We start from the raw sequence: 24,178 nt of genomic DNA on the forward strand, positions 1-24,178 counted from the left end.
CAGATATTGCTGCCCTTAGAAAGGCTTCTCCAATTACTCCAGCCTTGTGGTTCTCAACAAAGGTAGCACCAACCCTCTGCTCCCACACCCCAGAAAGGCTTCTGGAAGTAGGGGGCATGGATTTTTAGTTGTTGGAATGACCAGAGAGGGCTATGGGCATTGAATTGGCAGGGGCCAGAGATGGTAAACATCTTGCAGTGCACGGTATAGACCCACACAATGAAGAAATACCACTGTAGTAGTTCATAATGATCTTGCCATTACTGTCTTCATGCAAATAAGTACCAAGCGTTTACATGTTTAAGGCACCACAAAAGGTAGAAAAATAAATAACAAAGATCTTTCTTTAAAGAGGGCTATACTCTGGTAGAGAAAAGGATAATTAAGTGAACATTACAAATAAAGAATACATTTTAATGTATATACTTTTATATAAATATAATTTCAAATTTTAAATTCAATCTGTCAATATGAGAACAATTACCAGAGAGTTCATTTACACTGTGCCAGCTCCATAAGCTAATTTTAATTGTTTTGCTGTTTAGTTGATTGGTTGGAGCCTGAACACAAGAGTGGACTTCATTAAAGACCACTGAGATGGGCTTCCCTGGCAGCGCAGTACATAAGAATCCACCTGCCAATGCAGGGGACACGGGTTCGAGCCCTGGTCCGGGAAGATCCCACATGCTGCGGAGCAACTAAGCCTGTGCGCCACAACTACTGAGCCTGCACTCTAGAGCCTGCATGCCACAACTACTGAAGCCCGCACGCCTAGAGCTTGTGCTCCGCAACAAGAGAAGCCAGTGCAATGAGAAGCCCATGTACCACTACTAAGAGTAGCCCCTGCTTGCCCCAACTACAGAAAGCCCACGTGCAGCAATGAAGACCCAATGCAGCTATAAATAAAATTTAAAAAATTTATTAAAAAAAAAAAAAAGACCACTGATATGCAAGACATTTCCCGATATAGAGAAGAAATCCAAAGACGTGAACGTTAAAATGTTGAACAATGCCTCCACTCCCAAGAGGGGCCAAAGACCCTCTTCACCAAGATAGTGAGATATACATTAAATAAATACCTCTTTAATGTAGTAGCTCTTCTGAGTAGGCTAGAGATGCAGGTGGGAGATTAGCCACTGAAATAGGCTTTCTGATTTTAAAGGGATACTAGGATCTTGGGTTGACAAAGGCCAAGTAGCAGCCTTTAACCACTGCTGTAATAGTCACGGGTTTGGTTACATGCATACATACATACATACACATGTATATACAAAAGCTCACCACCACCCCAACCTTTTGTATCAGTGGACTTATACTGCATGCTTTTTTCACTGAGACACTTATTTTGTCAATCTTCCTCCTCCTTCCTGGTAATCAATGTTGACAGCTTGGTGTAGAGCCTTTCACAACTTTCTCTTTCTTTATAAAACTCATATCCAAACTTATATACACATATATAGGAGTTTTTGTTATTGTTTTATAAAAGAGATCATACTGTATACATATTTTGGCATTTTGCTTTTCCCACCAAAATTATATACATGGAAATATAAACTAATAATGATCTTTTTAATAGTTGTGTAATATTCCATAATTGTAAAACACAATTTATTAAACTACTTCCTTGCTAGTGGGCATGCAGATTGAGTTCAGGTATTTTTGTTTTATGCTATTAAGATAATGTTGAAATAAACATCCTTGTGAGGCTTTTGTGTCTCTGGAATTTATTCACAGGAGTGGAACTGCTGGGTTGCAAGTATGTGCATTTTAAATTTGAAAAGATAGTTTACTTTCCTGAAATTTATATTTTCAAAAGTAAAGTGAGTGTATCCTTCTCATTCATTTTCACAGGCCCACCAGTCAACAATAAGTATTATAATTCTTTATATTTCTAATATGAGCCCTCTATTATCAATATCATCTTGATATAAACCACCCTTTTCCCACTGAATTGAGGTATTATTTTTGTTATGAATTTTAACAATTCAGGATGCTAATTCTGTTGCACCATTTGTCTATTTTTATGCCAATATTAGTGTTTTAATTACAGTACATTTACAATATGTTTATTATTTGTTAAAGCAAGTTCCTATCTCCCCATATATTCTTTTACAATAAATTTTAAACTAATTTTGAATATGTACTCTTCTATATATACTTTAAAATAATATTACCCAATCCTCTCAATAAAAATCTCCAACCCTAGGGACTTCCCTGGTGGTCCAGTGGCTAAGACTCCATGCTCCCAGTGCAGGGGGCCCAGGTTTGATCCCACATGCTGCAACTAAAAGATCCTGCACACGACTGGCACAGCCAAATAAATAAATAAATATTAAAAAAAAAATCCAACCCTATTGAGATTCTAACTGGAATTGCATTAAATTTGTGTACTAATTTTAAGATGGTTGGCATTTTATGATATCAAGGCTTCACATCCAAGCATATGTTTTTTAGTTTGTTCAGATCTTATGCTCATTAATAAGATTTTTAAATCTTTTAACTATAGGTCCTGTGCCTTTCTTATTAAAATTTTTATCATGTTCTTTTATTTTCTCTTTTTTCACTGTTGTAAATACAATAAATTTTTTCTAGCATTTCCACATGGTTATTACTATTATAATAAAAGTATTAAGTACATTTATCTTATATCCAGTCCTTTTATCATACTTTCTCATTAGCTATGATATTTTTAAAATTAGTGTTCATTTCTTGATAAGTTAGAGGCAACTTTGAGACATCTAGGTGGAGATGTCAGGTAGTTGGATAAATGTTCCTGGAGCTCAGATCCAAGCTCCAAGGAACTGTAACAGATAAAGGCAAAGGACACTAAGAAGGAACAACCAATGAAGTAGAGGAAAATCAGCAGCCTATGGTGTTAGGCAAGTCAAGGGATAAAGGTGTTTCAATGCAAAAGGCATGGTCACAATGTCAAATGAGAGGTCAGGTACCATGTGCAAAGAAAAATGTCCACTGGAATTGGCAACATAAAAATTTTGCCAAATCAGATAGGAGCAGTTTCAGTAAAGGGTTGGGGACCAAAGCCAGACTGCGGTGGGTTGAAGAGTTAACAGAAGATGAGAAATAAGAGAGAGCATGTACAGACAACTCCTTCAGAAAATTCTGCTCAGTAGTGAGGCTGTGGAATGAGATTACAGCTGGAAGAGTTGAGGAATCAAGGCAATGGATTTGTTTTGCCTGCTTGTTTATTTGTTGATTTTAAAAAACACAGAACATATTAGAATGATGAGAATGATCCAACAGGAAGGTGAGATTGTTGACTGCAGGCAGAAGCACTGGAGCAAAAAAAGTGAAGACTTTGATAAAAGAAAAAGAAACGGCACCTAAGCACAGTGGATGGCTTGGATAATCATTGTAGGTGGGATATTTCCTCTATTGTAAGATTTATGACTTTCTAAATGCATTGATTATTTAAAAAGGAAAGAAAAGACATGCACTAGTCAGTCTATTCAAATTGAAAACCAAATAAGCCCTCTAAAAGGAGTCATGAAATAATAAAGATTAGAGGAGAAACTAAAGAATTAAGAAATGAAATGACAGAATTAGAGATCTAGCTCTTTAAAAATTTGCTGGTACTGATTAATTGGCAGATTGGGATTGACATATACACACTAATATGTATAAAATGGATAACTAATGAGAACCTGCTGTATAAAGGAAAAAAAAAAGAATCCACCTTTCAATGCAGGGGATATGGGTTCGACCCCTGGTCGGGGAACTAAGATCCCACATGCTGCGGGGCAACTAAGCCCGCATACCTCTACCACTGAGCCCGTGTGCTCTAGAGCTCACACGCCACAAAAAAAAAAAAAAAAAAAAAAAATTTGCTGGTATCTTCTCTTACCTCCTAGCAAGTTCAAAGAAAAAACAAATTAGAACTTAGAACGAGGATAACATGACCATTAAAATAGAATATTTAAATAAAAGACTTAAAAAATAAAAGATCACTATTGCAACAAAAATTTTAAATGTCATATTGAATAATGGAAATGATGACAAATGGAGAGAATTTAGGCAAGCAAAGTTGGAAAATACTCCTCAAAGACAGAATTTGCTCAAAATCCTTTATAGCTAGGTCTCTAACAATTTTCGCCTAAGCTTAAGCCTGTCTTAAGCATGGGTATTTTGGGGAAAAATCTTTACTCTAACAAAATACATTAAAAAATGGTCTACTGATAAAGTAGCTTGTTATAGCCCCCCGATAGAAAGGGGTTTACAGAAATATTTCCCGGCTTTAACTGAATTCTTGGGCCAAATGCTTTATGAAAAATATGTAGTAAACTTAAGCATTAAGGTTTTCATGGCATGGAATTCAGCATTTATTTAAATAACACTTTTTCTTCTGTCCCATCAACTTTTACTACACAATAATATTGTTTCGCTCAAAAATTTATGCATTTCTGATGAGAAGTCCTTCCTAGGGTAATTATTTATGAAAGAGCAATACATACTAAAAGGCATTACATTGTTAAATTATCAAAATGGTTTGCACAGGCTACTCTATATAAATTAGATCCCTCATCATTCTCTATCCCCTTGACCTTCTTGATTTTTTTCACAGCACTTATCACCCCCTGGCATATTAGATGCTATTCCCTTATTATTATCTTTACCCTCACCACAAAGTCAGCTGCAGTACAGCTTTGTTTGACTCACTGCTGTAGTCCTAGCACTTAAAACAGTACCTGAAAGACAGGTGCTAAATAAATATTTCTCTAATGAATGAATGAATCCAATAACTATAAAAGCAATAATAAAAGATATATACTTATTATGTACATTTTTGAAATTATAAAATAAACTTAAGAACCAAATGTTAAAAGAATATTAGAAAACATTTACCTCTGGTGACAAAACCTTTTTAGTATTTTTCAACTTAAGAGAAAAATCACAATATATTACTCTAAGAACTTCTCTTTTCTATTTCATTCTTTAGGCATAAAATTTGTATCACTTTGAAATCTACTGGCTAAACAGCAGATATCTTTTCAGACTGACATTTCTTTCTTAAAACTGATTATCAAATTATATTCTGTACCTCTTTCTTGTTTTAATAACTTCGCTTTACTTAAATTTGAGATACAAAAGCTCACACAGTATTTAAAATAGGTAAGTGTCAATTATGAATACATTTTTAAAAATGTAATTAAGGAATCCACATGCAATTTCTGCTTCAAAACTGCTCAAATGTTAGTCTGTGAATTTAAAAGATGACATTATTCAGTATGACAATAGCAACACAGATGTCATTAAGATAGACTGCAGATGAGCTCACTTCAACAGTATGGCTTTCAAAGCTATGGCTTCACTCAACAATTTAAATTACAACCATTTAGTAACTGGTTTATATGTGTAATCATTATTATACAAACCTCTCTTCACATAGAGTTTTTAAGAAAACAGTATTTGTTTTATGAGTAATCAATTTTAATGAATCTATTCCTATAGTTTTAAGTGTGTACTACATATTGCATAAAACACATCAAGAATTAATTTTACTGTACTAACTTAGCAGCACTTCACCTCCCCAATTTTCCCCTCAACTATAAAAAGAATAAGTTACAACACATGATTTCAAAGAACCCTTTAAAGTTTGATAATTCCAGGACACTTTTAAAGCTCTGTCAAATTAAGTCTTTTATGAGAATTTGGCTTATTTTAAAAATTTGAAGACTGATATAATTCCACTAACATTTAAAAATGTATGACAGCAGAAAATGTCAGTCCAGTATTTACCCAGGTTAGGAAAGATTTGAGATTTAATTTTAACTTTAATTCCAGAAATAAAAATTCTGTACCTCTTCCCCAAACTCATTAAAAGCAAACATTATAAATGTAAAAGAAATCCTGTATTTATATAAACTCAATAAATTTTGCTATAAGCAGAAAGAACTCAAAGATGAAAAAATAGACAGTACAATCCATCAGGGCAGGGGCCACTATATCTGTAACAACTTGTATAGTGCACGACATTCAAACTTTTACTGAATTTAAACCAAAGAATAAATGAATAAATTAATGGCACAGACCTTGAACGATCTTAAAATATAGCAGAAGAGGGTTTTGAATGAAACCCTTACTAATTATCAAGAGGTAAGTATGTCCTTTATTCGGGAGAAGATGAGGTTCCTGAGTTAAGAATTTTGAGGTATACCCCCAAAAAATTAATTTGGTAAGTGAAGAATGGATTTGTGAGGGAAGATGCCATTGGTAGGAAAATCAGAAAACTCTTTGAGGTGAGAGGATAGTAACCTTGGCAGGAAGCAATGAGATCTGAAAGGGGGGTGGCTGTTAAAGATACTACAGAAACAGGCCTGATAAAATGTCTGTGGCAAATGGACAGGAAGAAGTCAAAGAGGACGGCATTTTCCAATGTGGGGGGCTGGAAGAACGGTAATATTAACAGAAATAAGGAAGTAAGAAGGATACAGTTTCAGGGGGGACTGAGGGTAGCTTTAGACAAACTTAGCTTTAATTATGTACTTAGCAACAAAATAGCTAGGAATATGGAGTCTAGAGTCATATTTAGCTTATAGTTAAAAATCAATCTACAATCTATTTAAGAAATCAGAAATTTAAAATGTGGGTAGATGAACCCTGGGCTGTTAACATTGCTTATCTTTGCACTCTTTCCACTCGTTACTACAAACACATGGCATCAAAATCTCTTTTGTAATAAAAACAAGTTTAGAAACACACTCTGATATCCAAAATTAAATTTCTAGCACAATGTTAAATCTTTCACTCTGTTAAAAATATTTGGGAAATATTTCTGATTAAACAGTAAATGAAGAGGATTAACCAAGATGGCGGAGTAGAAGGACGTGCTCTCACTCCCTCTTGCGAGAGCACCAGAATCACAACTGGCTGCTGGACAATCATCGACAGGAAGACACTGGAACTCACCAAAAAAGATACCCCACATCCAAAGACAAAGGAGAAGCCACAGTGAGACGGTAGGAGGAGCGCAATCAGAGTAAAATCAAATCCCATAACTGCTGGGTGGGTGACTCACAGACTGGTGAACACTTATACCACAGAAGTCCACCCACTGGAGTGAAGGTTCTGAGCCCCACATCAGGCTTCCCAACCTGGGGGTCCGGCAACGGGAGGAGGAATTCATAGAGAATCAGACCTTGAAGCCTAGTGAGAATTGATTGTAGGACTTCGACAGGACTGGGGGAAACAGAGATCCCACTCTTGGAGGGTGCACATGGAACAGTGTGCGCATCGGGACCCAGGGGAAGGAGCAGTGACCCTGGGGGAGACTGAACCAGACCTACCTGCTAGTGTTGGAGGGTCTCCTGCAGAGGCGGGGACTGGCTCTGTTTCACCATGGGGACAAGGACACTGGCAGCGGAGGTTCTGGGAAGTACTCCTTGGCGTGAGCCCTCCCAGAGTCTGCCATTAGCCCCACCAAAGAGCCCAGGTAGGCTCCAGTGTTGGGTTGCCTCAGGCAAAACAACCAACAGGGAGGGAACCCAGCCCCACCCATCAACAGTCAAGTGGATTAAAGCTTTACGGAGCTCTGACCGCAACAGCAACAGTCAGCTCTACCCTCCACCAGAGCCTCCCATCAAGCCTCTTAGATAGCCTCAACCACCAGAGGGCAGACAGCAGAAGCAAGAAAAACTACAATCTTGCAGCCTGTGGAACAAAAACCACATTTACAGAAAGACAGACAAGATGAAAAGGCAGAGGGCTATACACCAGATGAAGGAACAAGAAAAAACCCCAGAAAAACAACTAAATGAAGTGGAGATAGGCAACCTTCCAGAAAAAGAATTCAGAATAATGATAGTGAAGATGATCCAGGACCTCGGAATAAGAATGGAGGCAGGGGCTTCCCTGGTGGCGCAGTGGTTGAGAATCTGCCTGCCGATGCAGGGGACACGGGTTCGAGCCCTGGTCTGGGAGGATCCCACATGCCGCGGAGCGACTGGGCCCGTAAGCCACAATTACTGAGCCTGCGCGTCTGGAGCCTGTGCTCCACAAGAAGAGAGGCCGCGATAGTGAGAGGCCCGCGCACTGCGATGAAGAATGGCCCCCACTTGCCGCAACTGGAGAAAGCCCTCACACAGAAACGAAGACCCAACACAGCCATAAATAAATAAATAAATAAATAAATAAATGAAATATTAAAAAAAAAAAAAAAAAGAATGGAGGCAAAGATTGAGAAGATGCAAGAAATGATTAACAAAGACCTAGAAGAATTAAAGAACAAACAAACAGAGATGACCAATACAATAAGTGAAATGAAAACTACACTAGAAGGAATCAATAGCAGAATAACTGAGGCAGAAGAACGGATAAGTGACCTGGAAGACAGAATGGTGGAATTCACTGCTGTGGAACAGACTAAAGAAAAAAGAATGAAAAGAAATGAAGACAGCCTAAGAGACCTCTGGGACAACATTAAACGCAACAACATTCACATTATAGGGGTCCCAGAAGGAGAAGAGAGAGAGAAGGGACCAGAGAAAATATTTCAAGAGATTATAGGCAAAGACTTCCCTAACGTGGGAAAGGAAATAGCCACCCAAGTCCAGGAAGTGCAGAGAGTCCCATACAGGATAAACCCAAGGAGAAACATGCCGAGACACATAGTAATCAAGTGGCCAAAAATTAAAGACAAAGAAAAATTATTAAAAGCAGCAAGGGAAAAATGACAAATAACATACAAGAGAACTCCCATAAGGTTAACAGCTGATTTCTCAGCAGAAACTCTACAAGCAAGAAGGAAGTGGCATGATATACTTAAAGTGATGAAAGGGAAGAACCTACAACCAAGATTACTCTACCTGGCAAGGATCTCATTTAGATTTGATGGAGAAATCAAAAGCTTTACAGACAAGCAAAAGCTAAGAGAATTCAGCACCACCAAACCAGCTCTACAACAAATGCTAAAGGAACTTCTCTAAGCGGGAAACACAAGAGTAGAAAAGGACCTACCAAAACAAACCCAAAACAATTAAGAAAATGGTCATAGGAACATACATATCGATAATTACCTTAAACGTGAATGGATTAAATGCCCCAACCAAAAGACACAGGCTTGCTGAATGGATACAAAAACAAGACCCATATATATGCTGTCTACAAGAGACCCACTTTAGACCTAGGGACACATACAGACTGAAAGTGAGGGGATGGAAAAAGATATTCCATGCAAATGGAAATCAAAAGAAAGCTGGAGTAGCTATACTCATATCAGATAAAATAGACTTTAAAATAAAGAATGTTACAAGAGACAAGGAAGGACACTACATAATGATCAAGGGATCAATCCAAGAAGAAGATATAACAATTATAAATATATATGCACCCAACATAGGAGCACCTCAATACATAAGGCAACTGCTAACAGCTATAAAAGAGGAAATCGACAGTAACACAATAATAGTGGGGAACTTTAACACCTCACTTACACCAATGGACAGATCATCCAAAATGAAAATAAATAAGGAAACAGAAGCTTTAAATGACACAACAGACCAGATAGATTTAATTGATATTTATAGGACATTCCATCCAAAAACAGCAGATTACACGTTCTTCTCAAGTGCGCACGGAACATTCTCCAGGATAGATCACATCTTGGGTCACAAATCAAGCCTCAGTAAATTTAAGAAAACTGAAATCATTTCAAGCATCTTTTCTGACCACAACACTATGAGATTAGAAATGAATTACAGGGAAAAAAACGTAAAAAACACAAACACATGGAGGCTAAACAATACGTTACTAAATAACCAAGAGATCACTGAAGAAATCAAAGAGGAAATCAAAAAATACCCAGAGACAAATGACAATGAAAACACGACGACCCAAAACCTATGGGATGCAGCAAAAGCAGTTCTAAGAGGGAAGTTTATAGCTATACAAGCCTACCTAAAGAAACAAGAAAAATCTCAAGTAAACAATCTAACCTTACACCTAAAGAAATTAGGAAAGAAGAACAAACAAAACCCAAAGTTAGCAGAAGGAAAGAAATCATAAAGATCAGAGCGGAAATAAATGAAATAGAAACAAAGAAAACAATAGCAAAGATCAATAAAACTAAAAGCTGGTTCTTTGAGAAGATAAACAAAATTGATAAGCCATTAGCCAGACTCATCATGAAAAAGAGGGAGAGGACTCAAATCAATAAAATCAGAAATGAAAAAGGAGAAGTTACAACGGACACCGCAGAAATACAAAGCATCCTAAGAGACTACTACAAGCAACTTTATGCCAATAAAATGGACAACCTGGAAGAAATGGACAAATTCTTAGAAAGGTATAACCTTCCAAGACTGAACCAGGAAGAAATAGAAAATATGAACAGACCAATCACAAGTAATGAAATTGAAACTGTGATTAAAAATCTTCCAACAAACAAAAGTCCAGGACCAGATGGCTTCACAGGTGAATTCTATCAAACATTTAGAGAAGAGCTAACACCCATCCTTCTCAAACTCTTCCAAAAAATTGCAGAGGAAGGAACACTCCCAAACTCATTCTATGAGGCCACCATCACCCTGATACCAAAACCAGACAAAGACACTACAAAAAAAGAAAATTACAGACCAATATCACTGATGAATATAGATGCAAAAATCCTCAACAAAATACTAGCAAACAGAATCCAACAACACATTAAATGGATCATACACCACGATCAAGTGGGATTTATCCCAGGGATGCAAGGATTCTTCAATATATGCAAATCAATCAATGTGATACACCGTATTAACAAATTGAACAATAAAAACCATATGATCACCTCAATAGATGCAGAAAAAGCTTTTGACAAAATGCAACACCCATTTATGATAAAAACTCTCCAGAAAGTGGGCATAAAGGGAACCTACCTCAACATAATAAAGGCCATATATGACAAACCTACAGCAAACATCATTCTCAACGGTGAAAAACTGAAAGCATTTCCTCTAAGATCAGGAATGAGACAAGGATGTCCACTCTCACCACTATTATTCAACATAGTTCTGGAAGTCCTAGCCACGGCAATCAGAGAAGAAAAAGAAATAAAAGGAATACAAATTGGAAAAGAAGAAGTAAAACTGTCACTGTTTGCAGATGACATGATACTATACATAGAGAATCCTAAAACTGCCACCAGAAAACTGCTAGAGCTAATTAATGAATATGGTAAAGTTGCAGGATACAAAATTAATGCACAGAAATGTCTTGCATTCCTATACACTAATGATGAAAAATCTGAAAGAGAAATTATGGAAACACTCCTATTTACCATTGCAACAAAAAGAATAAAATACCTAGGAATAAACCTACCTAGGGAGACAAAAGACCTGTATGCAGAAAACTATAAGACACTGATGAAAGAAATTAAAGATGATATCAACAGATGGAGAGATATACCATGTTCTTGGATTGGAAGAATCAACACTGTGAAAATGACTATACTACCCAAAGCAATCTACAGATTCAATGCATTCCCTATCAAATTACCAATGGCATTTTTTATGGAGTTAGAACAAATCGTCTTAAAATTTGTATGGAGGGCTTCCCTGGTGGCGCAGTGGTTGAGAATCTGCCTGCCAATGCAGGGGACACGGGTTCGAGCCCTGGTCTGGGAAGATCCCACATGCCACGGAGCAACTGGGCCCGTGAGCCACAATTAATGAGCCTGCGCGTCTGGAGCCTGTGCTCCGCAACAAGAGAGCCTGCGATGGTGAGAGGCCCGCGCACCGCGATGAAGAGTGGTCCCCACTTGCCACAACTAGAGAAAGCCCTCGCAGAGAAACGAAGACCCAACACAGTCATAAATAAATAAATAAATAAATAAAAGAACGTGAATTTCTAAAAAAAAAAAAAAAAAAAATTTGTATGGAGACACAAAAGACCCCGAATAACCAAAGCAGACTTGAGGGAAAAAATCGGAGCTGGAGGAATGAGACTCCCTGACTTCAGACTATACTACAAAGCTACAGTAATCAAGACAATATGGTACTGGCACAATAACAGAAACACAGATCAATGGAACAAGATAGAAAGCCCAGAGATAAACCCATGCACCTATGGTCAACTAATCTATGACAAAGGAGGCAAGGATATACAATGGAGAAAAGACAGTCTCTTCAATAAGTGGTGCTGGGAAAACTGGACAGCTACATGTAAAAGAATGAAATTAGAATACTCCCTAACACCATACACAAAAATAAACTCAAAATGGATTAGAGACCTAAATATAAGACTGGACACTATAAAACTCTTAGAGGAAAACATAGGAAGAACACTCTTTGACATAAATCACAGCAAGATCTTTTTTGATCCACCTCCTAGAGTAATGGAAATAAAAACAAAAATAAACAAATGGGACCTAATGAAACTTAAAAGCTTTTGCACAGCAAACAAAACCATAAACAAGACGAAAAGACAACCCTCAGAATGGGAGAAAATATTTGTAAACAAATCAACGGACAAAGGATTAATCTCCAAAATATATAAACAGCTCATGCAGCTCAGTATTAAAGAAACAAACACTCCAATCCAAAAATGGGCAGAAGACCTAAATAGACATTTCTCCAAAGAAGACATACAGACAGCCACGAAGCACATGAAAAGATGCTCATCATCACTAATTATTAGAGAAATGCAAATCAAAACTACAATGAGGTATCACCTCACACCAGTTAGAATGGGCATCATCAGAAAATCTACAAACAACAAATGCTGGAGAGGGTGTGGAGAAAAGGGAACCCTCTTGCACTGTTGGTGGGAGTATAAATGGATACAGCCACTATGGAGAACAATATGGAGGTTCCTTAAAAAACTAAAAATAGGGCTTCCCTGGTGGCACAGTGGTTGAGAATCTGCCTGCTAATGCAGGGGACACGGGTTCGAGCCCTGGTCTGGGAAGATCCCACATGCCGCGGAGCAACTAGGCCCATGAGCCACAACTACTGAGCCTGCGCGTCTGGAGCCTGTGCTCCGCAACAAGAGAGGCCACGATAGTGAGAGGCCCGCGCACCGCGATGAAGAATGGCCCCCGCTTGCCACAACTAGAGAAAAGCCCTCGCACAGAAACGAAGACCCAACACAGCCAAAAATAAATAAATAAATTTAAAAAAAAAAAAAGAAAAACTCATAGCTAACATCTTAAAAAAAAAAACAAAACACAAACTAAAAATAGAATTACCATATGACCCATCAATCCCACTACTGGGCATATACCCAGAGGAAACCGTAATTCAAAAAGACACATGCACCCCAATGTTCATTGCAGCACTATTTACAATAGCCAGGTCATGGAAGCAACCTAAATGCCCATCAACAGACGAATGGATAAAGAAGTTGTGGTACACATATACAATGGAATATTACTCAGCCATAAAAAGGAACGAAATTGAGTCATTTGTTGAGACGTGGATGGATCTAGAGACTGTCATACAGAGTGAAGTAAGTCAGAAAGAGAAAAACAAATATCGTATATTAACGCATGTATGTGGAACCTAGAAAAATGGTACAGATGAGCCGGTTTGCAGGGCAGAAGTTGAGACACAGATGCAGAGAACAGACATATGGACACCAAGGGGGGAAAACTGCGGTGGGGTGGTGATGGTGGTGTGCTGAATTGGGCGATTGGGATTGACATGTATACACTGATGTGCATAAAATTGGTGACTAATAAGAACCTGCAGTATAAAAAAACAAACAAACAAAACAACTAATACTAAACTTTCATTGGGTTATTTGTATGGAAATATGTTAATATAAATGTTTCGGACATTACATCAAATTTCTAAAAATCTTATATGTTCTGGTATAATGTTATAAGTCATAATCCTAGTTATTACTTTAAAATGTATATCTCAGAAATAACTAATTTTCTTGTCAACTGCATTATTATGAACTTTCATCAAATCTTTAACCATGGTCATTTTTAAGTCTTTTGTCATTTACAGACAGTTCTGGGTGTACTCTGATGCTTCTGCAAATATGTTCCTATAAAAGGGTTTCATCTTCAAGAAATTCATGGAAAAGACTGACAAGTACAGGTTTCTGGTAACTGACTGTACTGCTGAACTGAATGAATAAACATTTTCAAAACTCTAATGAAAAACTGATAAACTCATAAAAGTGCTAACAAAAGATCAAGATAAAAAAAAATTAATTACATGGGACTGAGTGAACTGATGAGGATGAGTATAATTTTTGTGGCTTTCTGTTTGAATTAAAAAAAAAAAAATCCCACAAGGACTCAGAGGCAAAGAATATACAAATCAATTTTCACTGCAAAGTAAAGGAGCTGTTACAGTGGAGGATTACTGGACTGAATGTCAATATTATGACATAGTATGAGTGTGTTTCATGTTTGGTAATTGCAATCATTGTTGCTTTTGTTGTGGTCATCCATGTACAATGCTTGGTGTCAGTCTATTTATCTCTTGTAAAAATAAAATACAGTGTGTGTGTGTGAAAAAAAACAGTAAATGAAAATTAAAAATAAGTATTGAATTTAAATTCAGCTGTAACAGGCTAAGAGATTTAGTTTAGCTTTGTAAGTTACACAGTAGATTGAAAACAGCAGTTGAGAACTCTCATATACAGTGAAGACTCAAGACTAATTTCATGGTAATAGCCATCTAATACAAGCATTTTATTTCTTTGTGTACCCTAAAAGTATTGTGATATATACTTATATAAGATCAAGGTGAAAAAAAAAAATGAGTGGGGTAAATTTTAACCTTTAAACTAAATTATGTCTCCTTGCTATATGGTCACATAGCATTCCAAACTACTTGCTCAGGTAATTCAATAATCTCACTGAAATTATTTACTTAATGTCTGCCTTCTTCCCAAGACTGGAAACTCTATGAAGGTTACAGAAAGGACTATGGCTTTTGAAGCACTTACAATACAGGCACTGACATTCAATTTTAAAACTGCAATACAGCATGGTAAAAATATACAGGGGCAAGCACAGGATGCTAAGATAGCTGCAGAAGTGGAAGATATATTTCCAGTTAAGCTGGAACGCTGAGTATGATAAAAGCCCCCTTGTTGGATGAAACCCATAGCTGGTCCATTAAATGAAAAAGTTAGTAAGCATAAAAATTATATTTACGTATTCTTAAAGGTTTTATTTCAACTTAAACATAAATGCACATTCATTCACAAATCTTTTCATATAGGGTTAATGCCATATATTTGACGTGGGCCTCCTACTGAGTTTGGGTCCTCTTTCTTACATAAGCCATGCTCACAATGACCCATCATCTATGATTTCCACTTATTGCTTCTATAAATGGAGAGAGAACTTAAAAGCACTTCTGAAAGAATATGAATACAGAATCCATTAGTCCAATGGTCTATCCACCACGACATAAAAAACTTGCACCAGAATGTAAATTAATGCACTGCTTCCTTCAAGGAGAAAGTCTTACCACGAAAAGACTCTCAGCTGAACCAAACGGTGTGCTTAATGATGTAGTTAATTTACTTTCTGGTGTGGGCTCCTTATTTCCTTGAGAACCACTAATAGTCTAATGACCAGTTAGCTGGACCATGGACTTGAACACTTTGACAGCCTCTGGTTTAGACTTTGATGATGTTCCCCCTAGTCTTTTACAGTTATCCAGCCTTCATCAAATTTCATAGCAAATTTGTTAATAATTCATTTATATTGAGATGACGTCCCAAAGCAGGCAACTTAATTTTCAAAGAATGAATTCTCTTTTCCTTACACTCTCATGAATTTACATGTTTACCAATGTTTTATAGTTACCATAACAAGCATAACTGTTAAAAACAGGTTTGTGAATAAACACAACCAACTTTTGGTAAGTACCCAACTCAACAGGTAGGCACAGAGTCATGCAGGTCTGCTGTGGAGTAGCCTACTCAGCCATGAGTGATCACTTGGCCCCTGGGATCAGTAAGTACATTTTACAGAGGGAAGAGAGTGCGTTAGGTTAAAACCATGAGTCAGTTCAGAGTTAGTTGGTGGGGGGCGCTTCTGCTGTCATTTTCCCACATGGTCACTTCTTAGTGGTAGCCTAAGTGGTAGAGCAGAGAGAACTTGAGTCAATAATTGAGCCACTCACTCAGCTGTATAATTCTAACAAATCACTTTACCTCCTCGATCTTCAGTTTTCTCTTAAGATAAATGGATTAAGTAAGTAGCACGTGGAAGAACTGAGTAAGAATCTGAATTTGTAAAAGCAGCTACCACTTCTTCAGTGTGCAAATGTGCAGGGTAATATGGAATACTTTACATTGAATGGAGCATTCAGTTGTCACAGACACTTGAGCAATGGGGGTCATTCCGCTTTCCCCTTACACGTGAGGACCCTGAAGTGAAGTAAGGCTACATATATCTATCTGGTGAGTAGCAGGGTTCAGTTTGAATCCAAGACTGGCTCTAAAGACCATACACTGTCAAGTACATCACATTGCTTCTTGCTTTTAAAGTATTCTCATTTGTAACCCACAGCTACCTTGTTAGAAGGTAGAGTAGGTATTTACCCTCATTGTCCAAATTGGGAAGCAGACTCAGGGTGTAGTTGATTTGTTATCTAGGTTATCAAGGTTAGCTATCTAGAAGAGAGCCATAGAGCAGACTTAAATGCTTTATCAGTAAGACTGACCAAACTAAAAGCAAAAAGACAATAAGCAAGAAAAAAAGAGTACTTACCACATCACTCCTAATATAACAAAATACTAAGTTCATCATTATTGCAATTAAGTGCCAATATGGCATTTATTCACCAAATACAAATGCCTCACAGATTTTGCCCCACTTGGCTCCCTCCCAACTTCTGTCACTATTTCTTATAGGGTGAAGTGCTGACCCACATTAACATCAAAAGTACCTTTTCATCCCTCAACTGTCTGTTGGTACTAACAGCTTGTAGTAGAACAAGCTACATTTTAAAAATCAGCTAAACTAATATTATATGGCCTTTTAATCCCCAACTCATCTATAGAAGTTATCACAATTGATACTCTGAAGACCATAGCATGATTATAACAAAATATTTACTTTAAAAAACAGCCCTTTGACTTGATGACAGGTCAAAACGAAAGATTTCCTTAGCACCCCCACCTCCTTAGATTCTGTGAATTTAAGCATGTATTTGCTGTGGCACAAGGATTAAAATCATACCATAAATATGACGGCAAACCACTGCTAAATTCCTGCTGGATACTTTATGTTTGGCATGTGCACATAGCCGTCTTATATACCATAAAAAGTAATAATCTGTATAACCGTAATTTTATCTTTTACTGACCTGAACCAAATCCAGTCAGTGTTTCTGTCTTCTTTGTAGCTTTATGGTGATGGAAAAAAGTAATCAATCAGTACTCTCTAGACACAAATATAATCAAGCAAAATTGCCTGAGTTCTCGGAACATAATGAGCCCATCACAGATCAACTTGACTCTGCTGTAGGATCAATCAGATTTTATGAACTGTATTTTATATTAGATAGAACAGTGTAAGCTGGGTAAGGAAAGGGTCAAAAGGGCAATGTAAGCAATAGAGAGGAGAAAAACGTGAAGCACTAGGTTTCTCAACTGCTCATAATTAGAAATGGTTAATCACTACAAATGTTAAACCAGTTAGCCATTAAAGAAACTCCCTGGCTTGCCCTACAACCAGGCCTAAAAAAACCAAACCAAACCAAAAAAAAGGGAAAAAGAAAGAAAGAAAGAAAAGAAGTGAAAAAGCCACCAAAAGACTGTTCTATAATTTAACTCTGGCAAAAAGCAAAATAAGGCGTGCTAGTGAGTCAAATGGCGATCAGTGGAGACGAGGATTATTTCTTAGTGTTAATCCAATTTTCTCAGGCAGTTCAGAGCAGTCCTCCCAAACTCTCAGTCTTCAAGTTGGGGGTTGGGGGGGATGGCGAATAAATTTAGAAAGACGAACTGGTTCAGGCCCCTCCATCCAGTGGACCATGCTGAAGCTGTCCAGCAATTCTAAACTCCTGCAGAGCACAGAATTGAGTATTCCCTCTTTCTGCTTATCAGAGAAATATCTCCCCAAAGAAAGGCAAATATTTACTAGAAATGAACCAACCAGCCTTTGGCTCTTCACACTATAGCCAAAGTTAACCTTCCAAAGTGTAATTCTTGACATCACGCTTACTTAAAACTTTTTTTTTCCCTGATCACCTACAAGATAAATAAAAGCCAAGATCTTTAGTATGGAATTCAGTGTTTTTGACAACCTAGTAGTCCTTGCCTTTAGTATGGAATCTTTAGTACAGATCTTTAGTATAGATCTTTAGTATGGAATTCAGTGTTTTTGACAACCTAGTAGTCCTTGCCTACCTTTCCAGTCTTCCCTTTCTCTCAAGCTCTCTATTTCACACTTTCTGTCACGAAGAGTTAAAACACACTACATTAACATAAGCAAAATGAATATTATTGAATACTTCCCAAATGAAAAGGACTACGGAAAACACTGTGGATAATGACAAGTGTGGGTAAAATCTTTTTGCCTTCTACTACTAACCTTCAGTTAACTCTCTTGGCTCTATTCCCCTGGCAATCTGATGGAAGTAGGTATGTCGACTATGTTACCTGGCAACATTGCTTATAGTAAAAATGATCCCCCGATTAGTAAATTTGCATCTGGACTCAGAGGAATGATGAATTATAAATACCTCTTAAGAAGCCATAGCTTTGACTTTCCTAAGTGTGGTGGCTCTTGTAATTGGCACATTCCCTGTGGGGACCCTGGAAGCTAAGTCTATGGAATCCTGTAAGAGAGAACTGTCTCCTGTGGGACACGAGGTTTTTAAGCCAACTCAGCTCTCGCATCTTCCTGTTGTGAGCTTTGTCTCCTTGCACCTAATCTTTCACGGGGAGAGATGTCTCCCAGGTGGCTACATGAACTGCTTACATGGCCTGCTGTGAGGATTACAGCCACTGATGAGGAATATGTGATGCTGCCTTGCTGGCAAGCTGTGATTCCTGTCTGATAGCCTTCTGAGTAAACAAGCCTGTGGTAGTTTTACGAGTCTGAACCCAAGAAGACCCATTCATTTGCACAGCAACAAGACTATAAGAATGTCTTAGAATGACGTTCCAGTTGTTCTACAATCTGAACCCAACCCCTTCCTCTTTTTTTTTTTAGCCTAACATGTATCCCTGTCAAATCCCACCTGATGTCTTATACAGCTTTTACTCGCCTTCCTCTGTGGTTATTTGTTCCTGGGGATCCCCTCTTCCAGGTAACATATACTACCTCTCCACAATCCATCCCTTCAGCCGTCTGCTAAGGTGAAGCTACGGACGTTTTTCAACCAAAACTAAAGGAGATATTGCATAGGTAAAGAATGCCAAGGGAACTTTTCTAGAGAAGCTAAGTACACAGTTTACAGAAAAAGAATGGAAATTTATAAAGAATAAAAATAGGTTAAGTTGGTGGAGAAATATGGCGATCATGTTAAAGGGTAAAACACCAAGTAGAGTGTCTAGACCAATTTGGAGGATAGAAAAGAAGAGCGTAGGGCTTCCCTCGTGGCACAGTGGTTAAGAATCCGCCTGCCAATGCAGGAGACACAGGTTCGAGCCCTGGTCCAGGAAGATCCCACATGCCACGGGGCAACTAAGCCCGTGCGCCACAACTACTGAGCCTGCGCTCTAGAGCCCGTGAGCCACAACTACTGAGCCCACATGCTACAACTACTGAAGCCCACGTGCCTAGAGCCCGTGCTCCGCAACAAGAACAGCCCCCGCTCGCTGCAGCTAGAGAAAACCCGTGCGCAGCAATGAAGACCCAACTCAGCCAAAAATAAAAAATAAATAAAATAAATAAATTTTTAAAAAAAAGAAAGAAAAGAACAGCGTAAAGCAGTCTATTAAGTGCTCCCTTCTTCCTGCATTATTAGCCAGGGGAAGAAACCAAGGAGCACTGCATTAGCATCAAAAGTAGGTGACTTAATAAGAGTTAGACAATTCAGTAGTCTGTACCTTGGGAGAGGGAGAAGGGATGGCTAAAAGGATTACAATGGAGATGGCATTTGCCAGTGTTCAGGGAGGGGATATTGTTGCCACAAGTCAGCTCCAGTTCTACCTTCTTATCCTGATTATTCTAATCAGCCTATCCCAGGAGATTTGCAAGCTGATGTTAATTATGTAGCAGAACTTTCACCAGCATCACAGGTTTCTTTCATCCTAAGCTATTAGAACTGCCTCCTTTATTACAAAGTTGTCAATTACCCTAACTTGTTATATTGATATTTTAGGGCCAACTCTATTATTTTCAAATTCTGATAGTGGTTAACTTAAGAACTAACCAAGATGTGGCACTTAGAAAAAAAGTAGTTCTTTTGGAATTGCTAAAGGCTCTAGTTAGTTTCCTTTAAGTGTATGAACTCTTAGGTTAAACACACCCATTTAACAGCAGAATAGAGAAAACCAGTCAACAGAGAAAAAGAGGAATGAAGTGTATGTGCAGAGAGAGACACTGGCAAGAAATCACATAGACCTGGAGGGGGCAAGCAGCCCAGCTCCTAACTTTCTGTTATTGATGCCAGTGGCCTCTGAGACTCAGCTGCACTTCTTGCCCTTGGATTCTTTGACATAAAGCTATATCCCTTTTCTAACAAAACACTCTTTTTGCTTAAATTAGTTTAAATAATTTTCTATAACTTGTCACCAAATAATCCCTAAGACCAAAAAAGATGGTTAGAGGCAAAGTGTAACGATGTATATATACATAATCAGGTTTTATCATATTGAAAGATTCTGTTAATTTTTTTTTTAATGTTGTTTTAAAGAGAAAGGGAAAGAGAGAGAACTCAATTATAGTTATTTTCTGTTGGGGTATAAACTTCCCATTCATCTTTTTATCCTCATGGTATCTAACATCCTGCCTCATACACACCACATTTAACAAATGTTTATTGAATGGACATATAATTAAAAAATAATGAAATCCACTTGGCCAAACAGTTTGTCTAATTGGGAGTTTTCAAAAGCATTTCAGTTCCAATTAATAAAACACGTTCTTTAAATTCTCATTAGCATAATTCTATGATTATATATATATACACAAAGAAATGCTGTTTTCTATTCTCTAAATGGAATACTGAAAAACATAATCTGGATTTGATTTATTCAGATTTTGTATTAACTTGTGGTACTATAAAGTCTGCTTAGATTGTTCTTAAGACTATTCCCGTTCTCCTCCTTCTGGGCACGAGATAGAATTGCAGTTCTCCACCTCCTCGAAGTTAGGTTGCAGTCATATGACTTGTTTGGCCAATGAAATGGCAGTAGAAGTTACTGTGTCACTTTCATGTAGAGCCTTTAAGAGCCAATGTGCAATTTATCACATCTTCTCCCCTCCCTAACAAATGTGGAAGCAGGTGTTGAGATGGAGCCTCTGACAACCTGGAGCTCTAAATGATTACTGGAACAGAGCTCTCCTGCTGACCCTAACTGGACATGTAGCCTGACTGAGCAACAAACCTTTGTTGTTTTAAACCACTAAGATGTGAGGGCTTTTGTTACCACATCATTATTTACCCTACCTGATATACTCTGCAAACCCCTCTCACTGTCTTCAGAATGGTAACGTTTTGTACAGCATTGCATCATTTATAGAATACTTTCTTATAGAAGTATCGCTCATTATCCAAACTCTCAAAATCCAAACACAACTGGATGGAGTCAAATAAATTTTTGGACTAATCCCTCATTCTCTCAACCCCTCACTACTTGCTATCTGAAACTCAGAGACCAAATATATTTGGATAGGATGATATTCCTTGCTGTTCAAACTCTTGCCATCTACACTCAAGAACAGAAAAAATTTGGACAGTAAAGGATTCCTGATACATTATTTCATTTGTGCCCTTAAAGCTGTTTTTCTACTACCGAGTACCTACTAGACTCTCAACATCTATTGAATGAATTGTGTGCTGTCATCATTCTAATCTTAAAAATAAGGAAACAGATTCAGAGAGGTTCATAAACTTACTGGAAACAACCCTGCACATTAGTAGCACAATCCCAGATTTGCCGGCTCCAAACCCCTTTCCATTATGTACCATGCTTTCCAAAAAGATCTCTTACAGCTACAGAATTCTAGGATTTGATAGTAATAGTACCAACAGTGTTTAGGATAAAAAGTAAATGTTAATGACATATTTACATCCAAGAATAATAAAAGTCAACCTTTAAGGAGTTCTACTTGCCTAAACCTAGTTTAATTCAAGACCCTGAGTACCCTGAAGCACAGAACAGGAAAAAGTTCTCGAGATCATTTGGCAATTTGCAGAACAACAAGGAACTATAAAAGAACTCCGGGGAGAAGTAGCCTTTTCTTTGATATATAGTATTTTAAAATTCTGACTTCTAGGGACTTCCCTGGAGGTCCAGTGGTCAAGACTCTGCACGTCCAACACAGGGGTCGAGGGTTCGATCCCTGGTCTGGGAACTAAGATCCCACATGCCACACAGCCAAAAAAAAAAAAAAAATTCTGACTTTCAGATTATCTTCAGTTTGGCTCTTAATAAACTGGCTAACCTCAAACCCTTTGCTCTCTAATTCTTATCAAACCTCAGCTGTAAGAAATATTCACAAAGAATCACCTGAAGGGGGCTTCCCTGGGGGCGTAGTGGTTAAGAATCCGCCTGCCAACACAGGTGACAGGGGTTCGAGTCCTGGTCCAGGAAGATCCCACATGCTGCGGAGCAACTAAGCCCATGCGCCACAACTACTGAGCCTGCACTCTAAGGCTCACGAGCCACAACTACTGAGCCCGTGCGCCATAACTACTGAAGCTCACACGCCTAGAGCCGGTGCTCCGCAACAAGAGAAGCCACCACAATGAGAAGCCCGTGCACCGCATCGAAGAGTAGCCCCCGCTCGCCGCAACTGGAGAACGCCCGGGCGCAGCAACAAAGACCCAACGCAGCCAAAAATAAATAAATTAATTAAAAAAAAAAAAAGAATCACCTGAAGGATAGGCAATCCACCCATTTCTACAGGTTCAGTGGTTCTCAATTTGTGTTCCATAGTCAAATAATTTTGGAAAAGGTCACACAATACATCCCCCTTTAAGACAGTAAACTTGAACATTAGCCAAGAAATTGAGGGAAAAAAAACTATTGAAATTTGTCTAACCCAGTTATCTCAAACTTATTTGAGCTCAGAATCTTATTTTAAGAAATAAACTACTAATTTCTGATGCCTAAGAACACAGTTCGGGAAATACTGTTCTAGGTAATTCTAAACGTTATGAATGGATCAAGTTAAGCCTTCAGAGAACTCACCTTTAGAGTCTTACCATTGTCCTATACTGAAGAACACTGTTATCCAAAAGTCATCAGTTTCTGTAGGGATATTTTAAAGCTGTTGTCAACTGCATCACAACAATCTTCCTTTTTATTAGGGCCTATGAGAAAATGTTCCTCTCAGGCCTCATTACTAGAAAATGTCGTGCTTATGCAGGAGAACTGGTTTGTTTTTATCTTGGAATTAGAAACACACTGAAACTTATTTTATTCCACTCTCTCTCTTTTTTCCGCCTGGCTGCTAGGGAAGCCCAGAGCCAAAACTGTGACTCACCTCTAGTACGGGATCTTATGCACTTGGTATTATCTTACCCTTGACTTTGTAGTCTTTTTTTCCCCTGCTCTGCCTCAGTTTTTCTCATTTAGTTTTGTTTTACCCTACAATGCCATATGGACACTAAGTTGCTTCAAATCATTTTTGAAACTATCTATTGTATACACTAAGTCCTATTTTCTTACAATTTCGTATTGATATCTCCCTACCTGTCCCATTACCCCAAAATATCAGTGTCACCTTTGTGTAAAAGTATCCACATAGTTATGACAAGCCAATAGAACATACACATTCACAATATAATCAAGTTCGCCACGCTTAAACCAGAAGAAAAGTTACTACTGGGTTTTCAGCGGTCTAATACCAAAAAGACTTATTAAACTCTTTTCTAAACGTAAGGACAACTACCATTTATTGGGCACCAGTAACTGCTAGGCACTTACCACACAACAGTTACATTTTATTATTTGTTTTTAAAGAAAGCAAGGACATTGGCATATACGTGATCCCTGGAAAGATGCACAAGAAACTGGTAATATTGGTGGGTTGGGCGAGAGACTTTGTGTATCTCTTTTGTACCGTTTGAATTTTACGAATCTATCA

The 24,178-nt window shown here is 37.9% G+C and overlaps 1 protein-coding gene across 2 annotated transcripts in view; it reads right to left on the reverse strand.

Annotated features, from left to right (window-relative positions):
- The window catches only part of KLHL5 (kelch like family member 5), an 89,052-nt gene that overhangs the window by 63,890 nt on the left and 984 nt on the right, over positions 1-24,178 (reverse strand). The gene's annotated exons all lie outside the window — the stretch shown is intronic.

This window comes from Eschrichtius robustus, chromosome 4, assembly GCF_028021215.1.
Source record: "Eschrichtius robustus isolate mEscRob2 chromosome 4, mEscRob2.pri, whole genome shotgun sequence".
In the NCBI taxonomy this organism is placed as follows: domain Eukaryota; kingdom Metazoa; phylum Chordata; class Mammalia; order Artiodactyla; family Eschrichtiidae; genus Eschrichtius; species Eschrichtius robustus.